The following is a 7919-nucleotide window of genomic DNA, read 5'->3' as shown; positions in this document are numbered from 1 at the left end:
GAGTGAACATAACACCCACATCTTATCCTGAAATAAACTCTGCTGACACAAACTACAAACAGGCTATAACTCTTTATTATTGTCAAACCGTAGTAATAGAAATGTGGTATCACATGATACAACAAAGCATAGCTGTTCAAATTACCTTATTATTGGACTTTGATGTGACCGGCTTCCTATCACTTTTTACTCAAATAAACAGACATCGGTTTATTGGACAGTAGCTATACATTACATACATTTTTTGCTCTATAGTTTTATGTAATTACACTTTTTAAAGGACTCTTACAGTTGGTGACAATCAATCATTTGTTGACTTCAGGATATAAAGGTATTTACCTTTTTTGTAGGTATGTTTAATCATGTTTATTCACTCACTATTTCTGCATACACAAACAAGATATACAAACAGATAAACTTTCTCCTCAGCTCAGACTGACAAACCTTCAATTTGACTTGTGCAGCTAATTCTCTTCAGCAGCAACACTGTAATGTAAAAAACTGTCAAATTACTGACTTCCATTCAGAAATCTAAGACATCAAGTGCAATTCTGCATAATGTCATGTAAAGTACAATATGCGTTGTTATTTATAAAGGAAACACTAATAATCCTGGTACAACTCCTCACATCATGTTTATTTAGTCTCTTAAAGCTGTGAATCAGATGAGCAAGTCTTGTATTATTGATGTCATCTGGTAATGTTGTGGTTAAAGGACTCTACATGTAGCCTAGATAAATGTTGCAGACATCACAGTAAGTGCCTAAGAGGGTGAGTGATCTGTTGTAGAGTGTGAGTTCATGGAATCCAGAGGCCATCTACTGGACAAACACAGAATTAGCAAACTTCTGGATTTATTTCAGACAGTGGATGAAGACAACAAAAAACACATCTGAGCTCCTGAGTCTTTCAGGAGGAAGCAAATAAATCCACAAGGGAGAAACTGAAAACCATAAAAAATGTTTTTCCTTGTGGTTGTTTTATGTGACATGTGACATTTTTTCAACCGTTAAATCGGACAGTGCATTTAAAATACACATCAGCAGCATGGCTACACTCTTCCAGGTTCGCAAGTGTATTGCATCTTAATTCATCTTAACTCCTCGTTGAGGAAATGAAGATGAATACACTTCAATCAGTCAAATCAAAATGATTACTTTTGTTCAATGTGGTGAATACTTGAAAACATGTGTGACAGTTTGATCACATCCTATGATATGTGGATGAAAACTGACATCATGTAAATCTACAAAATATAAAGGGATAGAATTTGCATGATGCATTGTCCATTTCAACACCACTACATGAGTTTATAGTTAAATCAATAACTCCCTGAAAGCACTATACAAGCCAAACATTGTGATATTTATAAAAGTAGACTTTATGGCCGGGCTGTTGTATTGGATCACTTTCGATTTTACACGTGTACCTAATGTGGATGATGTTCTTTAATGGGAAATTAGTTTTGTTTATTATATGGGAGTTTTATTACTGATTAATTATTCATAATCTAACCATCAATAAAGAAATTAAGCACGTTCCTTGGGATTGCCAGCAACAACCTGAGTCTGATTAAGACCATTCTGTGGCACTTTGTCAAGTGGGAGTGACTGTTGTGATAGTTCTTCGCTATCACAGTTCATAAAATTTCTCCCTCAAATCCAGCATGTACACTTTGCCCTTTAACTGCTGTGTCACGTTCCTGCTAAGGCTGCATGCAAACACTAAGGTACCACACAGTGTTGCACAGTAGGATGTTCTGCATGGGCTATAGTCCTCTGGATGTTGACATAAACAGGGCAGGCAGCTGTCTACGCCTGCAGAAAGAAACCTGATCCGCCCTGGGGCTAGGGAATCATTGCAATGAACAGTGGAGGGTTAAGCGCACACATGTTCTGCTGTAATGGTTAGTTTATGTTTTTGACTGTAAGATCCGCTTGTCAACATCCCCTAAACCTCCAGCAGCGGTTGTTTGCATGTGCTGTGCTGGGCTGTTGCTTCACTGTGCATTCTGAAGAAACAGATGTGAAATTTTAAGCTGTGCATCGTGACTTTCTAACAGCGGATTCATTTATCTGTTTTGACTCTTATCTTTATTGCTAGGTTGGTAATATAAAGGGAAATTATGAAGGTTTTTCAGATGCCTTAGAAAATGTCACTCCTTTCCCTCCTTCACCAAGTACTTTAAAGACCTAACTTGTGTGCTACATTTTCTCGTTTTAATGGTGAACCCTTTAATTCAGTTTAAGCTTAAACTCTCACAACAAATATCAGAGTGGGAATGTGCTCTTAGTACTCATGATGGATGCCAGTTCACGATGCCTAACCATTTCCCCCCCTGTAAATCCAATCACAGCTTTCTATAGAATGTAAGGAATGTTTACTGAGTGTGTGGAATAAGTGCAGGTGGTATCTGATGTGTTATGACCATTTGAACTATATACCACAGGGGTCAGTGCTGGATATACACTATATGAGTCATTTAGAGAATTGAGTGCCATTCAACTGTACCACGCTTAAAATATGAATAAACTTGATATAATGTACAGCCGAACATAAAGCTTGGCTCAGTGACCTCCCTCAGTGTAAAAATATATATTCAGGAATCAAATATTTTAAGATAAGAAGAGAAGATGTTCTTACGATCCTCTGTTCAGTTGTTCTTCGGGGGGAAAAAATGCATGAACCCTAAACCACAGCGTATACAAACGTATCCTTTACATAACTTTTATTTGGAGTTCCCAACAGAAACGATAGGACTGATGACTGTAGTGAAGAACTTCCAGTCAAACTTGAGAGAGTACATATTTTCACCTGGAACATGCTGTACCTGCAGTGGAAGACTTATCTCAGGAGGGGGACACAATAAAGTTTCCACTTAATATTCATCGAGTAGGATTTGAAAACACCAATGTCTCACTTGAAAAGGTTTAAGCTTTCCAAATAAATGTGTCATAGAAACGTTTTAAAGCCAGAAAGTACAGAGTTAAAAATCTGCTTATTATTATTACTACAGAAAACATGGACCCTGGATAGATTATTTTTAATGTTTGGGACGTTGAATTAATTAATTTGGGATATTTTTGTTACAATTTTTCAAGCTACTTCAGGGGCAGTTTTATTCCAGATAGTCAACAGTTATGGATTCTACAATCACAATATGTGCAATTGGATCAATACTTCCCTTTTAAAAAAAAAGAAAATTAGTTGAATCAGTGCACAGTCCAATAAGTCCTTATGTCTAAACTAAGGCCGGTAATACAGTATGTTCTGTATGATTGTTTCAATAGCAACCTATAAACGTGGATTCTCATTAGAAAACATACAGGTGCTTGAGTCATAAAGACAAAGATAAACGATCCTATGGTTATTATTAGCAACTAAGAGCTCATGAAACTTAATATATAATCACACTCTTATGGAACCATATGTCTTGAATATCATTGACAAAATCCTCTAAAATACTTGATTGTTTATGATACACAAATACCAGCTGTATCAAACTTGATAATCACATTCTCGACATGATTTTCCTGTAAAATAAGCCACACAATATAAGTGAATTATGAGTTGCCCTATCCCCAAAGAAGTGTCAGTAACAACTTGATTGTTTCTATTTTTTATCTTTTTCAAAAATGGGAAAATATCCATGAAAATCACTTTTGTGTCACTGATTGACCTTGGCCATTTTTGAGGGTTCGTACAAAGGTCCTACGGAGCAGGTTTTATAGGGGGAAAAGGATCTCGGTGAGGATGCAGAGGTCTCAAAAACATATCTATAAAATATGATTAATTCAGCTTTATAGGGTACTGCCTCTTTTCCCCCGTTGAAATTCTCAACACTATCAGTACACTTGTTATCATAAAATGTTGCAAGCTGTAAATTGATTCTACTTTATGTTGAGATGTTGATGTCTACAGAATCTACAGTCCACAACAAGCTTCCATATAGGAACATTAAACTACATATCTTATCACTCTCATTTACTCCCTCTTTTATATGTGCTTTATGTGATGGTGCACTATTTGTCATTATGTTTGTTAATTTCAATTTCATATGGTTGAAAAACAATTCAATTGGTCCCTAACCATAGATATAAAGTATATTTACATGACAACAGGACAGTGTTAACAACCTCATCATTTTGTAAATGGGTTTTTATTCAATACAATACACTTCACTCGGTTTGTTTATTTTGACAGTTTCTGATTTCTTCTAGCTTCTTTCAGTTGAGACTTCTAGCTGTAAACGTGTATCTGCCCCCTAGAGAGTTGGAGAGAATGATCCACGCACTTATTGACTTGATTATGGCAACTCTGCTTGTAGGTTTTGACCAGTAATCCATTCAACACCTGCAGCTACTTCAAAATGCTGCTGCTCCCCTCCTGACTGGAAAGAAAACTGGAAAGGGACCACATTACACGTGTTGCACTCCCTCCACCTGTGTACATGATGTGTTTACAAGATCAATTTAGAATACTGTTGTTGGCATCTAAAGTGCTTAAAGGAGCCAATAGCTATTGTAATAGTTACAATAGCTTAACTTCATGTTCGCACTCAAGCTAGAGCACTGAGGTCAACCAATCAGCTGTCCTGGATGTGCCTAAACTAGGCTTAAAAACAAAGGCAATAAAGCCTCAGAGGAAGCTGCACCAATCTTTGATTACAATCTTTGATTATAATCTTTGTCAAGACTTTTATGATATATGATGTTTTCTTAACTCTGTTCTTTGTTCTGTTTTGAAGCCCAGACATGGGTGGAGTGGAAGGTTATATAACAGGGACAGCACAGTCAGCAAGAAAGAGCAACCACATTATTTAGAGAGGGTTATCTACTTGATATAAAAGGAAGAGTCACCAATAAAAAAAAAACATATTTATGGCTTTTTTTTCCCATTCAAGTCTATTCGTTAATCATTAACAAATCACACACATCATGACATACCAAAATATCTCTCGTAATGTGTTCCTATAGTGTGATTCATAAAAAAATCTATAAACTGCAATAATGATTTTAAACTTGTTATTATGTTTGTAAGATATCAGATGAAGACTATATATTTGTATCTTCTAAAATGACTTTCTCTATCTTGCCAATTGATTTAAACAAAACTTGGATCTAATAAGAACTTTCTCATTGACCGGAAAATTTAAAAAAAATAAGTTAGCCTTTACCATTTGACTTATTAAATTATGTCTGTCTGCAAAGGTTTCACTCATGGCTTCGCTGTAAACCAGTGATTTCTACCTGTGTCTACTAGCAGCAGTTTCATGTTTTACAGGAGTCTCTGCTGTTCCAGCACCATGGACAGAGTATGAGTTCGAAGCAGCCTGTGGTTTCAGGAGGCCCAGCTGACACAGTAAAAGTTTTCTCATTAGCTCAGTTAATCATTTATAGGCATTTTTGTGTTTTCATTTCAAATTGAAATGACTCACTCACCCACATAATCATATATGATTTCCAGTGACCTTAGGCTGTCCTGTGACATACTGCCTTTTGGAACAGCATGAACCAGCATTTTTCTTTGGATTTGTAGGACACCGACAACGATTAAAACCCAACATTTAATCAAGGAGAGGAATGGAGAGATAAGATTCAAGCCGATAACTTACAAGCAATTTCAAACAGTGGTTCCCAATCTTTTTTTTCCTTGGAGCCCCGCCTCCTACTTGTACCTAAGAAGAGCTGAGACCCCATAGTACCCACAAAAAGTGATACATTGCTTTCAGAAATAAACATATTTAAAAGTTAAGATTGATCAAATCCTCAAATATGCCTGGACATGTATTCTTACAGATCATTGTATACATTTCCGTGTATGTGCCTTTTAAAATTGTGATCAGCATATCAGGTCCTTTAACATGATTTTATTCAATACTTGCAAATCTAATTTTGGCAGAGCCTTGCGTCCCCCTTGTCATGTTAGCCCCTATTTGTCTATTCACCTTCTTTCAATACAGATGAGATATCTCAACCAGCATCTGTTGTCCAAGCACAGCATAAAGAGTAAGGGGAACCAAGTGGCAACCTAGGAAGCTGAGATATGAACACAAGACAGAAGTTCCAAAAACTGAGTGTCCAGGTGAGGCTGGCTTCAAAATAGTGTCAATCCCCATTAAGCCCCATTGTAAAATGCATTTATTTACAGCAGACCATACCTGACTTGTCAGCTAGTTTAATCATTTTCATACATTTATTTATTTTTGTGTCTTGTGCAAATGAGTCTGCCATGTTGTTGGCTTCACTCTATCACTATAGGGTGCGTCAGCAGTGAGTCCACTGAAGTCATGACACTAGTTTCTTTAGTCTGTACAAAATGGGTGACTCTCTGACCTTTGCTTGTGTTACATTTCATCACATCTTATCCTGGGTTTGGTTGTGTCAGCAGAAAGTAACAGTTTTCCTGAAAGTTTAAAGTAAGTCAGTAACCAATGGGGCTGGCCTAGCACTTCCTGGTGATTTATAGGGCTGATGATGTCATCACTGACATCACTGGATCATACCAACTCAGATATGTTTTCTCTTGTTCATTTCATGCATCTTGTCATTTATCTGTTTAAATGTCATTTAGTTGGGTAGATGAGCTCATGTTAATTTCAGGGTTTGTTTTGATTTCCTTGTCTTAAGAAAAATGTCCACACCCTCCTTATATCCATGTTACACTCAGTTACAAGCAGCCAATCTGTTAATTGAGCATATAAAGCTAGGAGAAGTTTGCTTTGGCAGGTAGAAGGGATGGGCTTATAAAGCCTCATGAAGCCATGGGGCTCTCTTTCTATTTGCACAGAAATAGAATCAGAGCTTTGGGGTTCACACTCAGGAAAAACAGGGACATCTGGTGGCATACTGAAATTAAAGCAGCCATTTAAATAATGGGGAAAAAAAATATATCTTCCCAGTTTGTAGTTAGGCACCAAAACTTTGAAGCTGTCAAACCCATGCAACACTTTGAGAAGCGCCTGTGACATTTGAAGCTTCAAACGTCATCAGTCACATGACACTTCGAGTCAACAGACAAATGGGTAAGGTTGGTCCATATAGTCTAAAGAGTCAAACGCTCTGGCATTGTGCAAATTACAATTACAATTTACAAATTACATAAATAAAACACTGATGGACAATGTTTGTTGGAGCACAAGACCAAGATTGTTGTCTTGCATTAGCATATATTATGACCTCATACTAAGGTTTAAAGGTATGAGCATTGTATAACTGTACCTGACGGTGTCCTTTCTGGGGAGGCTGGCAGCCTGTTCCAAAACCAGGCTGCAGATTTGCTCAGGCCTGTCCTGAAAAGATGGCTGCAGGGGATCTCTCAAGGAAATGTTGAAGAAGTATGACAAGAATGAAATGGAAATCAATAAAATACTAAAACCTATTTCTGAAATAAGAGCAACATTATGTGAGTATCATCATTTATCAGTCATTTAATCAAACTGCAGAAACAGAACAGTACTCTCTATCAGTTTATTCATGAGATGTGAGCTGATTCTCTCCTGTGATTGTTGTCTCCGGCTGCCTTCCTGCATATTCAGGTGTTCATGGACGGTATGTTCAGTACAAGCAGAAAGGAACAAAGGGTGACAGGGCAATGGTACCTCTCTCTCACCCCCTTAGCAGAGTTACAAAACTCTGCATTCTTTCCTTAGATCCTTACGATAACAACGGCCGTGCAGTCTTTGAATAGCAGGTAGACCTATTATTGATGTGAGCCTCAAATTCCTGGACCATTCATCCATCTCAGGCCTCCTTTTCAACTCAGAGATGTGTTTGCTCGTCACACAATTGAATCACACATGCCGCTTTCCAACAAATTATCTGTCACCTGCTGCGACTTTGCTGTAATAACTTGATTTATACAGTGCAAGCAAGCAGAGAGGGCCATACTTAAAAAACAAAACAAAAGGAGAAATAAGA

The sequence above is a fragment of the Labrus mixtus genome, chromosome 11, assembly GCF_963584025.1.
Source record: "Labrus mixtus chromosome 11, fLabMix1.1, whole genome shotgun sequence".
NCBI classification, from domain to species: domain Eukaryota; kingdom Metazoa; phylum Chordata; class Actinopteri; order Labriformes; family Labridae; genus Labrus; species Labrus mixtus.
This window is presented reverse-complemented; position numbering follows the sequence as displayed.